This window comes from Sturnira hondurensis, unplaced genomic scaffold (genome assembly GCF_014824575.4).
Source record: "Sturnira hondurensis isolate 20B ecotype Veracruz unplaced genomic scaffold, ASM1482457v3 Scaffold0001509, whole genome shotgun sequence".
NCBI lineage: Eukaryota > Metazoa > Chordata > Mammalia > Chiroptera > Phyllostomidae > Sturnira > Sturnira hondurensis.
This window is the reverse complement of record NW_028074140.1, coordinates 4,724,898-4,748,321: the sequence shown is the minus strand read 5'-3', so window position 1 is coordinate 4,748,321 and position 23,424 is coordinate 4,724,898. Positions and strand designations below refer to the sequence as shown.

At 39.0% G+C, this 23,424-nt stretch overlaps 1 pseudogene; it reads left to right on the top strand.

The window, feature by feature from the left end:
* The first annotated feature begins 9,224 nt into the window (after positions 1-9,224).
* LOC118975316 (regulator of nonsense transcripts 1-like) lies at positions 9,225-12,021 on the top strand (annotated as a pseudogene).
* Positions 12,022-23,424: the final 11,403 nt, after the last annotated feature.

Here is a 23,424-nt window from a genome sequence, read left to right as displayed (position 1 = left end):
CAACTTCTGTTTTAAAAAGCAGACTTCAAATGATAGCACAGAGAAAAAGGAGGAAATGCTCTGGTGTAATAAAATGTCTTTAAAAAAATACACTGGCTGCAGTATTTGTATTCTGTAGATGGGTTTAGAAGGCGAAGGGGGTGGCTTTTTTGTGGTCGTTATCAGTTTAAGGGAATGAAATGCATGTCCTCAGGATCAATTACTAATCAGATAGGCCAAGCTCACCTAACCCGACCAAAGCCCCCATGTCCATTCATCCCTGAGTCCACATATCAGGCAGGATTGGAAAAAAAACTCTCACCCTGCAGTGTTCAAATATTTCTTAGAATATTGAAAACAGAAAAAGATTTTATGCATGGTCTTTATGTTATAAGTGAATAAATATATTCTACATGATGAAAAATGTATTTTAAATTTTAAAATCCTGGTCATTTGAAGTTTTAATTCACAATACCATATTTTCTTCAATTTAACTATATCATTGTGTTTGCTTTAAATTTTGACAAAAATGTTCTGCATCCTTTTAAATAAAACGTAATATTTCTTTTCATCAATATATTTAGTGTTTGAGAATGAGAAATATTTTTCAGTTCAAAGACTCATGTAAATTATAATGAAATCTAATCTACCTAGCAAAGTAGTCTTATCACAAAAGATTTATAAAGATGGATAGTATCTCATACTGGTAGCACATTAGTTATTTATGATTAATACACAAATATAGAACCAAATGTTAATAACAAACATGAAGAAATATATTCTGCTTATAATCTTTAACATTAAACTAAAGTATCAATAACATGTACACATAATTCTTAAGCAATTCAGTTAAGTGACAAATTATTTTCTTTGTAATTTATATCAAAGAGATTTGGGGGAAAATTCCTTCCATACATAGATTTCTGCTCAAGATTGTAGCATAGGCAGACGTGGCTCACCTCTTTGCACAACCACATCAAAATTACAACTCAACTATAAGACACTATTACTCAGAACTGTTAAGAAATCCAGTTGAATGGAAATCTGACAATTATGGAATTAAAGAGACCACATCCATCCAGACTGGTAGGAGGGGTAAGATGTGGAATGGGCTGGCCCCACACTCACATGTGGTGAGTAAAAATTCAGAAGGGATATCTCTGGAGCCACAAGTCCCAGCCCCACACGAGGCAACTCCAACCCAGGGCTCCTGTGCGAGGAAGGTAAGTCCCCACAACTTCCGGCTGCAAAACCCAGCAGGGATTGAGTTGGTGGAAGAACCTTCTGGAGTTCCAAGCAATTCTTCTCAAAGAACCCATGCACAGAATCACCTACTCAGGCTAACCCCCTCTGAGCTCCAGCACCAGGGTAGCAGCTTGTAAGCCACCTGTAGTGTACAGAAAGAAATTAAAGTGTCTGGAATCAAGGCAAACAGAAGCCATTGTCCCTTTGTAACAGGGTGCAACCAAGCGGGGCCCCAAATAGGAATTTTTAATGGGGTCCAGAACTCAGGGTGTCCAGGAAATGTTAGTAAAAATATATATAGGATATCTTCACCCCCACCAGTCTGAGCTGAGGATGGGACATATGGAGCAGGGCCATTGAGAGCTGTTGCGTAGCAACAGTTTCACAGATAACCTCTAGAATGGTCATTTAACATATCTATAACCTTTAACTGGTTTCATAGATATGTTAAATATCTGTGGCCATGCTTTGAGCCAGGAGGGTGAGTGACTTCAACCCATGATGCAACTGGGAAGCAATTCCCCCTGGTTACAGTGCTTGGGTGAGAGCTTACAGATGATTGGCTCCATGCCATGGGGCCACACCTGCCTGGACTTATTATGGCAGCCCAGTAAAGCTGGAAGAATATGGGAATGTTGGCAGGTGTAACTGATTATGGCATGAGTCAGAAATGGTGTTGCAGAGGAAGACTGGTGCTGGGATTTAAACCTAGGCACGGTAGCCATGCGAATCTAGGATCTTTTGGGGACCATGAAACTTGGGCAGAGAAGAACCACAGATTTCTTTTCCTGAGATATAGTACCCTGGCGTGGGCAAAGGTGGAAGGAAAGACTGTGCATTTGTGGGTATTCTAAAGGATTTTGGGATCTCAATGAAGACATTAAGTCTTCAAACTCTTAAGTTTGTATAACTCTTTAAAGCAATAATCCCTTTCCTTTTCACAAGTCTCTGACATCGAGAGATGTCTTTCACTGGTAGCAAGCAAGGCAAACCTAGTACAGGGGTGGGGACCCCCGGAGCACAAGGGAGGGTCCATTCAATAATAGTATATTGTCCACCCTACTGGGGCCTGTTCTGTAACACCTTTCCTAAACCCTGCAGCAAGGCTGGTGCCATATCTGAGACTCCATTAACCTGGCTAACACTGTTTGACCTACCTTGGAGGTCACCAGAGACTCTGCCCCACCCAACTTGAGGGCCTACCCAAGCTGCTTTCCATATGAATGGCTAATCTTGGCTCAAGCTTCACAACTTCTTAAATCTTATCAAACAAGCAATGGCAGACTTCAGTGAGGCTGAGGCCCAGCAGCAGCAGCAGCAGCAGCAAATGTAGATTCACAGTTTGGCTTCCCCTGGGAATCTCCAAATCCAGCACAAATAGCAGCCATTAAAACACAGGAGGGGGCTGACCTTGGCCTGTACCACGTGGGAAACCCCGGGGCCAGTGTACCCAATGGGCAGCTACACGCCATGTCGGAGCACCATCACCCTGCCCCTACACAACTGATCCTCCACAGAGAGTTGAAAGTGGTGGTCACTGGTCACAGCCAGCCCTTGCAGCTGACTAGCCTGGGTAAATCCCTCCCACTGAGCTGCCAACAGCAACCAAGGCTCACCTATGAGAGGAGGGTGTACTCAGTGCACACAGAATGTGCACCTTGAGTACCAAACTTGGGTGATAGGGGAGTCTGTGCCACTGGACCCTACAGGACACCTACTGCATTAGGCCACACTACCAAGACATGGAGTCAAAGTAGCTCTACCCAATACATAGAAACAAACACAGGGAGGCTGCCAAAACAAGGAGACAAACAAACATGGCCCAAATGAAAAAACAGATCAAAACTCTAAAAAAAGAAGGAAACAAAATGGAGATAAGCAATCTACCAGATGCAGAATGTAAAACGCTATAATGCTCAAGGAACTTAGGTGAGGACTTCAGCAGCATAAAAAAGACCCAGTCAGAAACAAAGTGTACACTAATTGAAATAAAGAACAATTTATAGGAAAACAACAGTAGAGTGTATGAAGCCGAGAATCAAATCAATGATTTGTACATTTGGAACAAAAGGAACCAAAAAAACAATCAAAGCAACAAGAAGAAAAAGGAATCTCCCAAATGAGGATATTGTGAGCAGCCTCTGGGAGAACTTCAAGATGTCCAATATTCATGTCATATGGGGTGCCAGAAGAAGGAGGGAAAGAGTAAGAAACTGAAAATCTATTTGAAAAAAACAGTGAAAGAAAATTTCCCTAAGCTGGTGAAGGAAATAGCCATACAAGTCCAGGAAGCACAGAGAGTTCCAAATAAGATGGATGCAAAGAGACCCACTCTAAGACATCATGATTAAAATTCCAAATGTGAAAGATAAAGAGGGAATCTTAAAAGCAGCAGGAGAAAAGAAGTTACTTATCTACAGGGGAGTTTCCACAAGACTGTGGGCTGATTTTTCAAAAGAAACTGCAGGTTAGAAGAGTTTGGCAAGACATATTCAAAGTCATGAGAAACAGGGACCCACAGCCAAGAATTCTCTACCCAGCAAAGCTATCATTTAGAATCTAAGGGCAGATAAAGAGCTTCCCAGACAAGAACTAAAGGAGTTCATCATCACCAATGAAATGTTAAAGAGACTTACTTAAGAAGAAAAAGATAAAAACTGTGAACAATAAAATGGCAAAATACATATCTATCAACAACTGAATCTAAAAAATAAACTAAAACAAAAAGAACAGAGACAGAATCATGGATACAGAGAACATTTTGATGATTGCCAAATGGGAGGGGGGTGGAGGAGAATGCGTGAAGTGAAGGGATTAAGAAATACAAATAGGTAGTTACAGAATAGCCATGGCAATATAAAGTACAATACAGGAAATGGAGTAGCCAAAGAACTTGTACAAATGACTCGAGGACATGAAAAGTGGTGGGGGGGATTGCCTGAGGGAGTCGGGGGTGCCGGGATGAGGGGGGGCAATGGGGTAAAGTCAGGACAACTGTAATAGCATAATCAATAAAATATAATTTTAAATAAGAAATTTAGTTATTTTCACTATTTTCAATGTAGGTTTTTGTTGTGGGTGGGGTGCAAGAAATCAGCAGAGCAATAAAAATGGAAAAGATTATGGCCAAAAAATACCTCATTACTTACCTTTGCCTCTCAAAACCATTAAATTCAAGAGTTAATTTTTCAACAAATGCTTTTGGAGTACCTGCTATGCCAGGCACTATTTTAGGGACTAGTGATAATAGCATTTATAACACCTCTGAAATTGTGCAATGCACAGCCCTGCTTCCAGTCCAATAAAGGGAGATAGGAAAAGTACAAAGAAACTTAGAGACAAATTACATAAGAGTTATAGGGTCAATAAATATAACACAGGTAACGGTATAAAGACTGGAAGCAGGGGAAGGGACTTGCATATGGGAATTTGAGGGACTGTCATCCAGCCAAAAAGGATGTACTGCCATCTGCAACAATGTGGATGAACCTGGACAATATTTCCCTAAGTGAAATAAGCCAGGCACAGAAAGACAAATACTGCATGATCTTCACTTACATGTGGAATCTAAAAAGTCAACCTCATAAAAGCAGAGCATAGAATGGTGGCAAAGCTGAGAGTTAGGAGAAATGAGATGTCAGTAAAAGTACAAACTTTTAGTTAGTTATATAGGATAAATAAGTCCTGGGGACCTGATGCACCACATGGTAACTGTAGTTAACATACTCTATTGTACAGTTGAAATTTGCTAAAAAGAGGAGATCTTAAGTGTTCTTATCACACACAGGGAAAAAGTGGGAACTGTGTAAGGTAATAGATATGTGAATTGGTTTAATTGTGGTGTTTATTTTACAATGTATGCATATAATAAAACATGTTGTACACTTTAAATGTTAATATTATTTGTAATTTTTACTCCAATAAAGCTGAAGAAAAATAAAAAGAGGTAACAATTAAGTTGGATTGAGTGATAATAAAGAACCAAACTGGTGGATCCAAAGATCTGAGGAAGAATGTTCTTAAAACCCAAATAGCAGAACAACGTCAGCACTCTCCAGGACCAGAGAGAAAGCCTGATCAACAAACCGGAGCAGTGAGCAAGGGGGGAGAGACAGAACAAGATCGGCGTGTATTCAGAAAGGGGCCACTCTTCAAAGGGCTGGATGGGCCCAGGAGTTTGAGATGTTCCTGGAGAAAAGGATCTTTCCATTCAGGAAAGTGATGTTAAAGTTTTCAGGAGCAGGAGACCAGCTTACTCAGATTGAGGTTCCTGGTCCCGTCCTAGGTGATTCAGAGCATCAGATGATAGAATTTCAAAATACAAAGAGCAGGTATAAAGAGAAATTATAATTAAATGATGATTATTGCATTGATGTTCTAACTGTAAAGTCACAGTGCTCAAAACCCTATAGGGGAAAAACTCAGGATGGGAAGCTATAGATTTGTTTATCTGGCTGGGTAATTGTTTTTCAAAGACACTTGAACACTACATTGTACATTTTTGTTGTGCCCAAATTAATAGTATTTAAACCAAATCGAAGACTGAACATAGTCAGAAAAGGGTTTGCTATAGGGGGTGGTCCAGGCGCCCATAGATTCTATAAATCCATTACACCTAGCTTAATATTGAGTGCAATATTAAGTACTGAATATATTCAATATTATTCCAATATTGAGTGAAACCTTATTACATACAGCCTAATATTGAATTTTGTATCCCATGCAATCACTCTTTGATATAAGCTAGTATTTATTACTGAAAAGACCAAAGATATCCAGCAGTAGGCAAAGCACATAAAACCTTACACTTATTCTTACAGTAAGTAGTTAACAAATAGCAAATGAATAAATGAACACCTGCACTTTAATCATTTGTCATTCAATAAAAATAAGTTATTTAACTGAAATTATTTGAGTTGCAAGTCAGTTTGAAGAATATCATTTGGTTTTTATGACAAAATTTAAGTCTATGTGATATCAGGGTTGTGTGATATTTTATTATACTTTATTGATCCAGAAGAAATTATAAAAATGAGGCTTTAACATTAGCAACTCCATTCTGATATACATTGGGCATTATTACAGTTATACTTAGTTTGGGGCATAGGTTTTACTTCCATAAAACAACTTGGGGGAAATAATGATTGATTTAGTTAGAATGTTTTGATAAAGCCTGTCATAAAATACACCTTTCTTAAATCTGCCTTAACAAAAGAGTTAAATCAGAGGGAAATGCCTTAAAAATATGTCTAAAGACGGTACTTCTGAATAACCAGAAACACTATAAACAAATAATTGACTCAAGCACATGAGACTATCAACAAATGCGGATGGCAGGTGGGCCGCCGAATGCCTGATTGTGCTTCTCACCTGCCTTTTTCTTTTCATAAGCTATAAATTACACACAAGGAGATGCATATTGCCTTAACAAAATAGTCCGGTGGGCTTTGCCATGGGTGTGCACCCTGCTACCAGCACCCTGCCACGCAAACTTCTCTCAAGGCCATTTCCAATAAATCTCCTGACCTTCCCATTTAAGGCAATTGTTTCTTCTCTTGCCATAGCTTACTTTTACCAGACTTACTAATTCATTAAATATTATTTAGCAATAAAAAGAAAGGAACTGTTTATAAACCACAATGTGAATAACCCTCCAAATAATTATGCTGAGTGAAAGAAAAAAAACAAAAAAGAAGTACATACTTCACTCTTCCATTTATAAAAAATTCTAGAAAATGCAAACTAACCTTTAGTGACGAAACTCAGATCAGTGGTTGATGGGGAACCAGGGAGAGGATCAGGAGGAGAAATTACAAATGGGCATAAAATTTTGCAGGTATATTTACATGTCAAAACATCAAATTGTACACTTTAAATATATATAGTTATTTTTTTAATTATATCTCAATAAAACTTAAAATCATGGCTCAAATGGTAAAGCAGTGTGCTGGAAAAGAAAAGTTTACTTTGCAAATCACACTGAGCTCTTAGATTCAATAAGTAAATAAGCTTCCATATTTTTTTAATTGGGAATATTTTTTCTCTAAATCTTTTTCTTTAAAGCAATTTTTCTCCTCCTCCTGCTATGATTTCAATTCCATGAATATTTGGTGTCTTTTTATTGTCCCACAACATAAAGGTCAATACAGCTCTTTGTATTTTTGTCACTCTGAGCTATGGTTTGGCTTATTTCTATTGATTATCTGCAAGTTCACTGGTCTTTTCTAATGTCCAATCTGTTGTTATGACCTCCTGTGAATTTTTTCATCCTGCTTCTCATATGTCCATTTGACTCTAATTTAGTTTGCATTTTTCTACTGTGAACTCCTCTCTGATCATATATTACATCCATCTTAACAATAAACATTTTAAAATATTTGTTACCCTAAATTCTTTTTAGGCAAAAGTCTCTAGTTCCAATTACAAAACAACTGTGAATACATGTTGTTTTAGTCTGAGTAGATAACTACTTCATATTAAATGTTTTATGTCATTTTGATGTACTACTCAAAGAATGAACACTCTATTCTTTAAACCCAACCCTTTCCTCTCCCATTTATCCAATAATTTGGACACATGAGATGTGCACTGGACCTAAAATTAAAAGTTTTGTGAGAACCACCATTATTAGAAGAAACTCACTGATCTACTAAATATGTCAATGTGGTTTCAATCATGTTTTCAATTATTTGTGAATGACCCACTAAAATAAGATAGCAAGAAGTGTTGCTCTACCTTCAGAATCTGTTTTTTACAAGTTGCATGTACCTATTGTCTTCTGTTATAAAGAAACAAATAAAATAATATCTTAGTCCAGATTTGTTTCAAAGTGAGGCTGTACTTTAAACTTTTGTTGAGCTATATCATATAAAATACTATGCATATACCTGAAGTATGCAGCTCCATGACTTTTACAGTTGTATACCTCCATATAACAACCACCCAAATTAATATCGAGAACATTTTCATCACCCCTGAGATTTCCCTCTTTCCTAATTCATTTGCTTAACATGAAACAGCTTGCCTGTTCCTGGAACTTATGTGACATGAAGTGATACATAAGTATTCTTTTGCATCTAGATTCATTCACATAAATAATATTTTTGAGATTTATCCATGCTGTTTTATCAGTTAAAAGTGTATTCTTTTTTATTAAGAATTCCATTGTATAAATATACTATGGTTTCTTTATCCATTTTTGTATTAATGAATCTTTGGATTCTTTTCACATTTTGGCTATTAGAACTTCGGCTATTATAAATGAAGTCTGCCATGAACATTCTAGTGTACATGTTTCTATGGACACATGTTTCCATTTCATTTGGCTGAACTGGACGTGGAATTGCTATGGCCTAGGATAGAGTTACATTTCACTTTATCACCAGCTGACTTATACTTAGCGTTTTGTGGTATACCTTTTTGCATGCTTTTAAATTTAACTCGTTGTTTTAGATATTACAGAATATAGATGGATCTTGATTTTTATACAGTCTTATAATTTGTTGCTTTCTAATGGAGTATTTAGTGCATTTACATTTAATATACTTGTGGTTTTGTTTAGATCAGTTTAATTCTAATATCTTTTTTTATTTGCTTACTTATTTTTCTCAGCTTGTTTTCTATTTGTCCCATCTGTTAGTTGTACCATTTTTCGTTTATTCCTATTGTCTTTTGGGTTTATAGAGTAATTTTTATCATTCAATTTTATCTAATTTATTGGCACTTCAGCAACCCATGTGTGTGTGTCTGTCAGTCTGCTTGTGTCTGTTTTAGTGGTTACCCTAAGGACTGAAATTTACACACGTAACTCACTCCAGTCTCAATTCAAATACTATAATACTACTTAAGGAACGATCCAAGTACTATATAATGGTATAATTTCATTTATTTCCTACTCAATTTTTGTGTCCAAGTCACATACAAGTATTTAAATTCAACATATTCCACTACCGTTTCTGCTTTCAACAGTCAGTAGTCTTTTTAAACATTTCAGCGATTTCATGGTCCTGGGAAGATTAAAATTGGAGTTCAAGGGCATCGACGCAAGCCAAGACCTCAGAGGTCAAGATTCTAGACAGAGGGTTCAAAGAATGGAGCCCAACGGTCGGAGCCTCTTTTCCTCTTGAGGCACCTGCCAGTTTGAAAGTAGCGTGGATCAAGACGTACAGAAGTAGGGCAGAAAGTAGCTGCGAGAGTTTGCAAACCTATGCGGAAGTTGTTGTCAGTTTCACGTTCGGGGAGATTTTTAAAAATAGTATTAGAGGGCCATTAAAAGGATGGGATTCTGATTAAAAACAACAACCTGAAGAATTCACTGGACACAGACTAGGAGGGCTACAGTCTAAGAGTGAGGCCGAGCTAAAAGGGGACCAGGCTGAATCAGCTCGGTCTGTCTGGATTAGAGTGACCCACCCTACTCCAACTGTGTGCCGGAAGATAAAGAAGTCCTGTCTAGAGAAAAATAACATTCTCTAGGACCCCTCTAAATTTTATACAGAACTTCCATAAGTCAGGCAGTAAAAAAAATTACCAGCTACACAAAGTAAAAGACAAAGGGGGAAAAAAGGAAATAAACTGATGACATGTGATGTGCACATTGCTTTTCAGACAGACTTTAAAATAGCTGTGATTAATAAAGATAGTAGATGACAAGATGACGTTAACTAGAAAAGTGGAATTTATATCAAAGGAATATAAAGGCAATTCTAAAACTAAAGAAAAATAATAATACATGAAATAAAATTGCAATAGGGGCCACCTCACAGCTGCCAGAATAGGTAAAATTTAAAAACTGCTCACAACAGGTGGCGGTACCTCCTGCTGGTTGCTGCAAGCTGACCATGGTTCTGAGGGGCTCGGAGGTAGCAGTGGTGGAGGCTCTGCACATGTGACTCTTGGCCTGGGAGCCAAGGCCTTGGTGCACCATCCAGCTCCGGTGATGCAACCACGGAGCTGGCCTGAGCATGCTCCACGCGGAGGCACCACAGCACGGAGGCACCACAGCACGGAGGCACCACAGCACGGAGGCACCACAGCACGGAGGCACCGGGGCTCAGTTTAGAGATGCTCACCTTCCTGGACAGGAGGAAGCTAACCTGCTTGGCGCTGCTGACAAGCGGGGTTCCAAGTTCTCCTCCACTGAATTCACCTCCCCAGCCAGGTGCTGACCACTGCCCCCCAGGGTCTGGAGGTGGCAGCCCTGGTGGCCCTTTCCATGTGGGCACCATGATCAGACAGCTTCAAGTGCAGGTGGGCTGACCCAGGGCATCATGCGGAACCCTCCATTGATGATAGCAGGGTCAAGACCAGCTGATTGTTAGCCAAGTTGAACTGTAAAGATGATAAACATATACCTATTGCATGAAGGATTTCCCTGTATGTACCTGAAGTTACTGTGGAATACACAAGGCAGCTTGCATGGTGTACTGCATTACCAGCAGGAAGTGGTTCTGTTACCAACGTGGGTATACTTCAGTTAGCCACATTCTAAATCACCTTGTGAGAGCAAAATAGATTAGGATGGGCTCCTGGAGGAGACAGCTCTGAAGTGTTCCAATGGCGGCGGCCACAACAGTTTTCCTCCTTGGCTTCATTCTTTTCTAGGCCAACGTGGTCGAGGCGCTGCTGTGCAGGCAGCTCTGCTGCAGTCAGCAGGCATAAGGGCATCAACTGGGGCAGCGGGTAGTGCCAGCCCCTGATCCAGGACCAGTGCATCCTGTCTGGTTAGTCAAGATCCCTTCCAAGTAGCAGTCATGGGCTTGTCAGGTCAACACCAAGCAGATCAACAAGCTGGAGGGAACCCAGAGGAAAATCCTTCCACCTCCTTGGAGGACACAGAGAAGTGGGATGGAATGTGGACAATCAGCCACAGCACCTCCTTCTGCATTTCCAGGGCTCTTACCAGGACCAGGACGCTATTTGGCCCTCTGGTCAAGCTGCAGGCCAACTACAATTAGGAACAAAAAAAATGCCCAGATTCGAGAGAACATCATGGTCAAGTGGGGCCTGGACCCTAACAAGACTGATTTGCCCAAGACTGATTCTGATCTTGAAAGAGCAGTCATAATTTGGTTCATGGACATGCAACTCATGCAGAGAGGTGATCTGTGATAGTGAAACAAAGAAGATCTGACACCCAAGTAGAAATAACCACATCATGAAGGTCCCTGATAATTAGGGCAATCCCTGATAATTAGAGATCACCATTGAGCTGCAAAGCAGTGTGAGGGCACCTGTGCAGGTGACTCATGACTTCCTGGTGGATTTTGTATGGAAGTCAACCTCATTTGACAGGAAGCAACATGCATTGAAAATGTTTGCTGTGAACAAGACCTCCATTTGGGGCCACACCTACCACAAACTGCTTGGCCATGAAGTGCATGCGACCACCAAGTGCCAGCTGCCCAGGCACTTCACATACAAGGGCTCCTGGACCTTAACCACTCTCAAGTTTAAGCTGTGAAAACTGTGCTGCAGAGACACTAAACCTGATTCAGAGACCATCGAGCATGGAAAAAGCAGTGACCTTGGCCACCATCATCTACCACCTACTCAGCAAGGTGACGGGCCTGGGCTCATGTGTGCTTGGAGTTACAGAGTCGTGAGTGAATTGACCGATAAGATTCACTTGACCTGGCTGAAAATGCCGCGGCCATGACTCTCCAGTGTCATTCTCGATCCTACACAACCCGACCGGGAACATGGGTAGCATGCCGGACAGGGGTCCAGACACTGCAACGGGGGAAGGATGAGACCGGGGCTCTGCAATTCGTGCACGAGAGTGGTACCTCGTCCTGAAGCACACCTCTGAGGGAGCTGCTCAGGAAAGCGGACTTCAGTGTTGCGTGTGTGTGGATGCAAGGCGTTAGATCCCTGGACTTCCCAAGATGCAGTTCTGTTCCATTTTAATCAGTGAAAGCACCCCTGCCTGTGTTCTGAGAGGGTTTTCATTTACAGAAAACATGGTGTCTGGGGTTTCCAGGCTGTTTTTTAAAGGTTGTTTCAAAGGAGTACTGAGAAATATTCTTGTCTTTCAAAGCTTAATTAATTGGTGGACCATTATGTTCAAACAATGAGTTTGAAGATTAAGTTTGAACACTGAGTTTCAAACATTAAGTTCAAACTTCTCCCTATATGTTCATAAGGGAGAAGTCTCCTGAACCTAAGTTCAAACAAGCCAGCACAACCAAAGATACGGATCAGCACCTATGACGCAATTGCCAGGAAGGTTTTAGTTTCCAGTTTTAGCTTCCAGCTGGTTTTTCCTGCACTTCAGAGTGGTGAGGGGACACGGGTCAGGCAAGGTGGCTCCAGGTCCCTCTTCTGGACTCTGAGGATTCGAGTTCTTCCCAGCACAGTGAACTCAGCTCCTTAACCTCCCAGCCCCTCAGGGGCTTCAGGCAGGACTGGCCATGAAGGAACAGGGCAGGAAGGTGGCTGTGGGCTTGGTGGAAGGCAGGAGCCAAGGGGACCAAGGAAGCACAATCCCCATGGCCCAGTGCAAGCGTATTCTCTACTGCCCACACGTTTGCATCGCTCTACCTATGGGCACTGCTTCAGTGATGTGTTTGCTTCTGCTCCTTAGGGGAAACAAAATACAATTCAGGATAAGTTGGTTCTGTGTGGAAAGAGCTTGGAAGAATTTGTCATATCAGGTGGTAGAGGGGCTATCCTCCTGAGTTATTGTAGCTGAGAGAGATAGCCCCCAGCTCCTCACATGCCGGTGATGGGGTATTACTTTCTCTGGCCACCACCTAGTTGGGGACTGTCCCTGCCTACACAGGTCCTGGTGACCCTGAACCTTCATGTGTCTGACAATGGTCCTTATCCCAAAGCCTCCAGATTCCAGGTTGTATACACAGGCCACCTTCCTTCTGGAAAGGATTCATTTGTTACCATTGCATTCCCATTTTCTTTTTCCTTTTTTTTCCTTTTTGGTAGGACACACAGAGGCATGCCATGCCTCAGCCTTGTGCTGTTTGCTTTGTTCTCCACTTTTGTGGCAGCGGTTTCTCTGAATTTCCCAAATTGAGGAGCATCTGTACCAAGGCAAAGTAACTTTTAATTTTTGGTCAATTTGTTCTAAGCTCTTTTGTCATCAGTAACATGATAAACAAATAAAGGAATTACTCACAACAATGACAATGTTTAGGTGACAAAGTAGAACAACCAAAGTTCTTATACATTGTCAGTGGGTGAGCGAAAGGACAAGACCACTTTGGAAAAAGATCTGATCATTTCTCACGAAATTAAATAATACACTTTCCCTATGATCTGGCGATTTCTCTCCTAAAAATGTAACTAAGAGAAAATGGACATATGATCAAAAATGGCTTATAAAAGGAAATTTATAGCAACTTTGTCATAGACCTCAGAGCTGAAATGTATTCAGTTGTCCATTAACAGAACAGGTTAAAAATAAACTGAAATATTCATATGATAAAATATTACTTGTCAATAAGAGGGGTTAAACTACTGTTAATGGGTTGAATTGTATCCCTCAAAAAAGATATGTTGAAGTCCTAAACCCCAGTGCCTCAGACTGTGGCCTTGTGGCAAGTGGGACATTTTTTAGAGGTAATCAAGTTAAAATGGCGTCTTAAGGTGAGGTTCCAATCAGTATGACTGGTGTCCTGATGAAAAGGGCAACTTTGGATACAGAGATGGATACACAGAGGAAAGATGAGGTAAAATGAGGTAGAGATACACAGGGAGAAGACAGTCATGGAACTGTAGTAAATTGTTTACCAGCAAGGGAATACCAAAGGCGGCCTGCAAGCAGCAAAAGCCAGACGAAACAAGGAAGGACTCTCCCCTGGAGTCATCTGAGAGAGCATGACTCTGCTGGCACCTTGATTTCAGATTTCCAGTCTCCAAAACTGTAGGACAATAAAGTTCCATTGTTTTAAGCCACTCAGTTTTTGGTAATTTTTTATGACCATCCTAGGAAATTGATACAACTGCCATTATAGTTAATAATATGGGTCAATCTCAAAAGTCTTAGATTGTATAAAAAAGCCTTACATGAAAGATACATACTGCATGATTTACTTTTTATGAAGTTCTAATCTATGGTAGAAAAAATAAGAACAATGCTAGCTTTTGGGAAGTTAGAGTGACAGGGAAGAGGCCTAAGGAAATCCTCTGACATGATGATAATGTTCTGTATCTCGATAGGAGGTTTGGTTACAGAAGTATTTGCACTTATCAAAACTCAAAAAAATAGATATTTATGATTCATACATTTCACTGTATGGGGCCTAACACAAATAATGCCCTCTCTTTATTACCAGCTCTTTTATTCAAAATCATAAGCATACAATTCTGTAACAATATCACACTCAAGCATACCAAATATAACATTTTAGGTGAAATGTTCAAATTGCTGTGCATCTTGTGAGAGACATTCACGCACTTTACCAACCACACTGAAGCAAGGCTTACTTCTGCCAGACCCGGGATATAAATTCTACCTCAAACAAAATAAAAACTATATACAAATACCATACTCCAGCTAACAGTACATACGCTGAGGTGTTTAGAAGTGGGCTGATGTCTGCATTTTAATTTGAAAAATATTAAATGGTAAGATGGACTGATGAGTGGACAAAGAGGTAGATATGTGATGATGTAAGTATAATATAATTTGAAAGATAGAATCTAATTAGTGATATATGGGTATTCAGTGTCAAATCCTTTCATCTCTTCTGTATGCTTGGATGTTTTCATAATAAAATGTTAGAGAAGAAAATTTAGTATGGGGGTTTACTAGCAAATTAAACAAAACCAAGGCACTGAATTTTTAAAAGAATTGAAAGTATAGAAGGGGGCATAAATGATACTAGACAGTGGTGAAGACTAACGTAGGTATAATTGGAGTTTCAGGTGCAAAGAAGAAAGAATAGTCTAGAAGCAAATTTTTTAATGATAATTTTGAGAATTTTAAAGCAGATGAAAGACTCCAAGCCATGTATTCAGTAAATGCAGTCAATGCAAGAAATTCCTTTGGATACGAAGGAAAACACAGGTAGGTTCATGTAGTCAAATTGTTAAAAGACAAAAACCTCTTAAAGCAGAGGAGCAGCAGTAACACTGAGAACTGACTTCTCAACAGAATGACACTTTCGAAGTGAGTACACGGATAGAGTACACATTAGGCTCCTATTATATGTCAGACTCTAGGCTACCCTTTACAATATTACCCCCTTTAATCCTCACACCCTCCCAATGAGGTGGAATTAATATCCCCTTTCAATAAAAGAAAATCGAGGCATTGAAAAGTTAACTATTTGCATAAAGTCAGATACCCAACCAGTGATAAAGATTCCATTTACATGTGACAGACTCTAAATATATTCATCTTACATATTATGCTTTTTCTTGTATTATAAATGTCTTGCTTTTAATTTTTCTACAATCCTGTATATCTGCCTAACTCTAGGTCTCAGCATGCCCTCATTTGGCAAATCCCCCTGCCGAGTCTTGTAGTAGTTTTGACAGCCTGCCTGAGGTTAATATTTAAAAAGGAGAGAGAAAGCGAGGGAGGGAAACTAGAAGTGGTGAAACACTGGTATCTAATACTGGACAACAAGGACACAGATCACACTGTAGTATGGTACTGGAGCACTGACTAGAGAGAGAGTCCATTTAATTGGCATCTCTTCTTTGAATGCAGTATACCTAGTCTCCATTTTGACACTCTAGTGGGTGACTGAAATGCTACCTTGTGTCTTGTTAGCACTGTATTGTAAAGGGTACATTATTATGGGAAATTGACAAGGTGATGAGCTGTCACTTTAGCTAAGAGAATATCCTATTTTTAATGAATATTATTTTGTAAGGAAACGTGCTGATGACAGCTTATTTCTGTGGAAACTATTGATGCATAACCTTTTTGCCAGGCCACATTATATCAATGGTGACTAGACCTAAAAAGACTATATAGAAATGTTTGCCAAAAACTTTTTTTGAGAAATGAGAATATAAGAATAAGCAAAAGTACTTTTAATATATTATGTTATCATGTATATTATGAGAGATTTTGTGGGGGTATGTTTTTACAAGATAGAAATTTATACCCCAGTAATATTTTGTTTTAATATATATTTTTAAGTCTGTGATAAGATGTAAGATTTTGTCTTTAGAATAAATTTACATATGTGAATAAATGCATAAACATGTACAGGTATATATTTATATCCATATAGATAAAAATTCTGAAGTCAGTACTTATATAAATATATCCAGTCTGTCGTATGAGCACTGATCTTCCACTCGGAGAGCTAAATTCAAGTCCTGGTTCTATTGCTTTTATCTTATAATCTTGGGAAAGCCACTTAATCACTTAGTTAAGATGATTTTCCTTCTCAGTTAAAATGAAGAAAATATGAATGCCCTTACAGTGTTGTTAGGAGACCACTCAAAGAAATAATGTGTGCCCTGGCTGGAGTGTTCTCCCATAAACTGAAAGGTCACTGGTTGGATTCCCAGTCAGGGCACAAAACTAGGTTGCAGATTTGATCACTGGTCAGGACCTCTACAGGAGGCAACTGATCAATGTTTCTCTCTCACATCAATGTTTCTCTCTCTCTCTCCCTTACTGTATCTGTAAAATCAATAAATGTATCCTCAGATGAGGATTAGAAAAGAAGAAACAAAGAATGTATATGGACATTTTTAATATTGCAAAAAATAATAAAGGAGGTATATAATTGTATCTATTATAGATATAAATTGAATATAAACATATATATACACATGTACATATGAGGTCTGTCTAGAAGGTATCCAGCCATGTAATATGAAAAATAGAGACATTTATGAAGAAGATACAAGATACCAGAAACACTGTACATAGGACAACAACACCTCAGTCCCCTTCACAGTAGGCACCTTGGAACCTCACACAGTTCTCCCAGTCATCATCAGCTGTCTTGTCATAGTTTCCTGAATCTCATCCATGGTCTGAGATCACTTCCCTTTCAAAGGTAGTTTTAGTTTGGGGAAAAGCCAGAAGTCAGAGGGCACCAAATCTGGGCTGTAGGGGGGCTGAGTTACCTGGGTGATTTGATGTTTCGTCAAAAAGCTCTGTACAAGATGTGATGCATGAGCAGACACATTGTTGTGATGAAGCTGCCAATTACCGTGTGTCCATTCAGGTGGACTTCTGAATCATCCAAATAGCTTCTGCAGAGGAATGTTCAAGTTTAACAGAAAATTTGATGCAGATTTGTTGCTCTACTCACTTGGTCATTTTGAATGTGATGGCCATACGGTACACATGCTCACTCAATGGCATCTACTGCCCCCACTACTAGTCTGGTGAAGTCATCATGTTCAGGCACGCACATTCCAGTCCACTCTCCTTGGCCGTCAAGTTACACTGATGTCACACAAACAATTTCTGTTATATTAACAATGCCTGGACTTTTTCTGGACAGACTACATGTGTATGTGTGTGTGTGTGTGTGTATACACACACCTATTATGATGTATATATGCACACACCACTTATGATATACACATATATACCTATTATAATATGGCATGAACTTTTCTAGTAATCCCTAACCCATGGGTTCAAATAAGGCCATGTTAGTAATAAATTTTGCCATTCCATTGCTCACATGCTAATGAAAACACCTGAAAATCTGATCCAGCTTGTTCTAGGACAGTGAGGGGGAATGAAGTTTTGGGAGTTCATGGAGAAACTTCTCATGCCTCTTCTCCAATATTCCATGTAGTTAACCATGGAACTCATACCACCACTTTACAGCCCACCCACTCATGGCAGGAATGACTTCTGTATCTGGGTGCTGTTTTCCAATACCCAGAAAGTAGTCAAAGTCTACAGAGCCAGAGTGCTGCTCCTGTTCTGCACTCAAAGTGAGAGAATGCCTGTCCAACTGGCACAAGTTTCAAGTTACTCTTTGTATCATCGGCAGCACGCTGTATTTCTAAGTGCCCTCTGTTTCCTTCTGTAACCCTCTCTGACCGTAGGACCCTGTCAAGAGTCCAAGTTTATAGCCCAAAGTCTGGCACAGACAGTGCTCTTTATTTTTTTTTTCAATTTTTTTATTTAATTATTTTTCAAGTACAGTTTTCTGTCTATTACTCCCATCCCATTTTATTTTTTTTCTGATTTTTTTTCAGCCTCTTCCTTTGCTTTCTTCCTAACTTGGAAACCCCTTGTCTCATTTTCCTTTAACCAAAAAGCTTTTTAAATTTATTTAATTGTTATTCAAGTATTTTAAATGGCACCATCTTAGTTGTATTTCACCAGTTTCTCAGACTTGACAAAAAATGTCTGAAGTCTGGTTGGGAACACTTAGTGTTCCAGTTGCTCATTGCTGTGTAACCCACTACTCCAAAATTTAATGACCTAAAACAAGAATAATGTTTTGCTTTTCACAGTTCTGGCTGGGTGGTTCTTTTGCTGGTCTTTCTGAGCTTACTCATGTAGCTGAATTCAGCTGATGTAATGGGGAGTGTGAACTCAGGTAGGACACTGGGATGGCTGTGTCTCCGTTTCCACACAGTCTTTCATCATTCAGTACATTGGACTAGGATCTCTTTAATGGCAGCAAGGATATACCAAAAAACAAAGACAGACGCTGCAAGGCCTCTTAAAGCCCAGGTTCTCAAATGCACAGCATCATTTCCATAGCATTCTCTTGGCCAAAGCAAATCAAAAGGCCATCCAGATTTGTTGAGAAATGGACTGTACTTCTTGATATAAGAGGCATGCCAATAAAGAGACGATAGGAATTGTTGAAGGGTCATCTTTGAAGATGAACGACTGTAGTTAAGCCTCTAGTCACAGCAATGCATATCCCTTGCATATGCAAAATACACTCTCCCCCTTCTGAGGTCCCAAAAGTCTCCTTCAATTAAAATATTAGCTCAAAGTCCATATTTTCATTATTACATCATTCCAGATGTGGAAAAGTTTCCACAGGTTTGGTTATTCAGATGAAGCTGCTTAGGCACAGCCCTTCTTGATTTGTGAACTAAAATGACAGGCCATCTCATCTCCCCACCTCATGTATACACATACATCCAAAATCCAATAGGGGAATTACAATAGACTCTCCTGTTCAAGAAGGGGGGAAATGTAAGGTGCATAGGGCCACTGATCCATAGCAATTCTGAAATCTTGTTAGTAAATATTTTCAGGGCTCCCTACTCTGAGATTAGGGAGCAGCTCTTCCCACTGAGAATGACGTTCTGATTCATTATTCTCTTGGTTCTGGGCTCTTTGCTCTGCCTTCTGAGCCATTACTTGCTCTCAGCCATTATATAAAGAAATAGCCACCATTTCACAATTAGTGTACCATTTTTGGTCTCAAACAATACATGCTACATTGTCAACAGCTGACCAGGACTTACTAAAAGTTAAAAATGAGGTGTGTGACCTTGATGGAGGAGGCATACAAAAAGAGAGATGATATGAATTGTTGGGTATATGTCTCAAGAGTATATGTGGAAATGCTTAAGTCACTTGCATAAACTCGTATGTGTAATTATATAATGAATATATAATCTATATAATTTATATACTAAATGAACTGTCTTCTAATGTAATTAAGCTGTAAAGAAATATTTCCTATGACTTAAGAAATAAACTGTTACTTTAATGGCATTTAATTATGCTCTTTTACTTAGCTCTAGAAAGGGAAGTAGGATATAGTTTTATCAAGAAGCCCAAAAGCCAGGTGGTGTCACTGATTTCCAGAAATGTGTATCAAAAAAAAAAAAAAAACCAACAAGTAATACTTGTCAGAACTCTATTCTCTCTTTATACATGTGCAGTAGAGTGGAGTGAAACCTAATTGAATATGGCCTCATCCCACTGAGAATAATGCTAAAATGCTCCAGTTCTCCAGCTCTCCAATACTTCTTAGAAGCTTTCTCGTGATAGTTTTAACTGAAACACCAGAATCTGAGACACCCTGGTGCATATCTAAAATATTGCTATCTACCCTTGTCGTGGACCTGCAGTAACTACTTGGCAACTGCTGAATAGGGTTCCAATTGCCCTACCCCCAGTTATTTATTTATAATGGAGATGTTTTTTCTTATGCAAATTGAGGTCATTATCAGAGGCACATTTTAATACAAGCATGATAAGATGGAGTTCTTCTTTTACTGCAGGGTTTCTTCTACTATATTTTTAAAAAATTTCTCCCAGTTTCCTAGGATTTTCAGTTGTGCATTTGTTGGCTTTTCTTTACCTGTCTTTTGCGTATTATTTTTCTAACTATTAATCTTTTGTCTTTGCCATTTTATTTTGCTATACTTTTCAATCACTTCTATGTTTGTGATTGTGTGTGTAATATATCCATTTCACACTTCATTGTTTCTACTTTGTTTTTCCCTGTGATTGTGTTATGTCTCTTTCATTTTTTTCTACCTCCCTTTCCATCTTTTCCTTTTGAATAGGATATATAGTATCTAATTTTTTGTTGTTTACAAAAGTTCATATTTTAGCTCTAGCTGGTATAGCTCAGTGGATTGAGCATGGGCCTGTGAACCAGATGATCGCGGTTCAATTCCCAGTCAGGGCACATGCCTGGGTTGCAGGCCAGTTCCCAGCAGGGGACGCATGAGAGGCAACCGTACATTGATATTTCTCTCCCTCTCTCCTTTCCTTCTAAAGATAAATAAATAAATAAATATTTTTAAAAGTTTATATTTTAATGTTTAATAGTATAATAAAGAAATGTTTGATTCATGTGTTCAAATGTTTACCATAATTTTTCTCTGATGTGTAGTTTCATTTGTCATTTTCTGTTACATTTCTCTCCTCCTCTTTCTTTCTGGCAGTATTACTGATCTTGAACAGAATCCTTTTCTTTCAGGTGAGCTACTAGTTATGGAACAAAATAGCAAGGTGTTGGGAAAATGAACTGGGCCCTGTGGAATGCCAGTTCAGATACCTTGCCCCCAACACTCCTAGTCATCACGTCTGTTGTGTACTCTGCCATGAGAGTACATTTCACAAGGACTCTGGTTCTGCTAGGGACCCCTTTTCATCTGATCAGCACAGCCTCAGTTATGACACACAAATGTTTGGCCTGGCCATTTGGCATTTCTTTCTTTCTCTTCAGCCATCCTAATCAGCGGCAGAAAGGCTGATGCGCACACACTACTCCACCTTGCTGAATGGCGCTTCCTTCCTTCCTCCCTCCCCTCCTCTCTCCCTCTGCCCGACCGGCCTCCCTTCCCTTCTACTTCCCTCCCCGGCTTCCTTCTTTACTCTCTTTCCTCCAAAGTACACCATCTTCCTTGCTTTAATGTATCATATCAACTTCTTAAATATTACTCAAACCTCTGCTCAAGTTTTCTACATTTCTTGATTACCCTCTTTCTAGAAAACATCATTTCTCCTCTGTGGTCTGCCAAATTCTACATATCTTTCAAACCTCTTTAAGTTGCACTGTTCTCATGTGGATATATATAAAAAATATTTTCTTACAACTCCTTTAGCAGTTGATAGATTGTCTTGCCATCTCAACTCCAAGAGATTGAGTTACAGTGTTAACCTTCCCACACCTAGATTTTAAGATCCTTGAGGTCAGGGACAAGGAATACTTTTCAATCTCTTATTGCTTCTGATCCAGTGATTTATACATAAGAGTTTAACAAATTTTGGGTGACTGTGTGTAATAGGAACAAAAATGAGAAGATACGCAGAAACTAAAAAGCTTTTCAACCTTCCTAATGTAAAAAGCATAAAGGAAATTTTTTAGTTATATTAAACATGAAAAATATAGAAAAGAAAAATTTGAAAACCTTTAAATATATGTCTGCTCTGACATATGCTTTTATTACTGTGGACATGAAATTTCTGGGGCAAACAGTTGTCTATTATGAAGTTATTGAACAAAAGTGTAAAACTAGAAAAATTTCCTAAAGATATAAAAAATTTTTTCTGAGAAAACCAGTTTCACTAGTTAAAATTTCTTTACCCAATTCCTCCAAATCAGGAATAATGTACCTTTATTTTCTTTATAATTCAAGCTGAAGTAAATGTAACTTAAGTTCTCAAATTAAAGCGTCAACAATAAAATGACATTATTCGGGGGTTTTTTTTTTGCAATCTTGACCAAGACTAAGAGATGAAAACTAACTGGAAAAAAAAGAGCAATGTAGGGTGTAGCAAGAGGAAGTGAATAAATATAACAGATGAATATGTGTCAAAGTTAAAACAATAGTTCAATATTTGTACCTTCTGAGACAACAAGTATTTAAATGAAGATACATTTTCCACCCAAAAGAAAGATCTGAAAGCAATCTATGTGATAGAGTGATTATCTATACTTATAATATTATGTATTCATTATGTAAATTTCTTTTATATATATATATTTTTTTAGATTTTATTTATTTATTGCTAGAGGGGAAAGGAAGGAGAGAATGAGAGAAGGAGAGAAATATCAATGTATGGTTGCTTCTCGTAAATCCCCTGCTGGGAACTGGCCTGCAACCCAGGCATGTGCCCTGACTGGGAATCGAACTGCGATTGTGTGGTTCGCAGGCCCGCACTCAATCCACTGAGCTACACCAGCAAGGGCCCTATATATATATTTTTAAGTGTGTCTTATTGAGGATTTAAAAATATTTTTAAGGTTATAAGTATATATAAAATTCATGCACTGATTTTTAAATGTAATCTTTATTGTATTTTTTCCATTGCCATTTAGTTGCTTTATACCCTCCTCCCCACAGCAATCACCACACTGTTGTCCATGTCCATGAATCCTTTTTTCTTTCTCCTGAATCCCTCCACCCTCTAACCCCACCCCCTAACAGCCATCATCTGCTTGTGAAATCTAATGAATAAACAAGCAAAACTAAGACAGACTCATAGGTGGAGAGTACATGTAAGTTTCCTAACATGGAAAGATATTCATTATATACGGTTAATGCTTTAAAAAGCAATTAAAACAATGCTTACTGTGTAATTTTACTATGCAGATGATATACGTCTTTAGTTCAGAAAGAAGAGTGTACTGAATGCTATAGGTGTCCCTTCCATATCTAACACCTTTACGAAGCCAGTGCGTCCACACTGGGCCTGCTGTGAGCATACACAATGGACACCTCACCACTGACAACTTCTCTGAAGAACTGTCCTTCACCAAGTAGGAAGAACTTTGCCAGAGCTATAACTCCCTCCTCCGATGGCATCCTGCCATC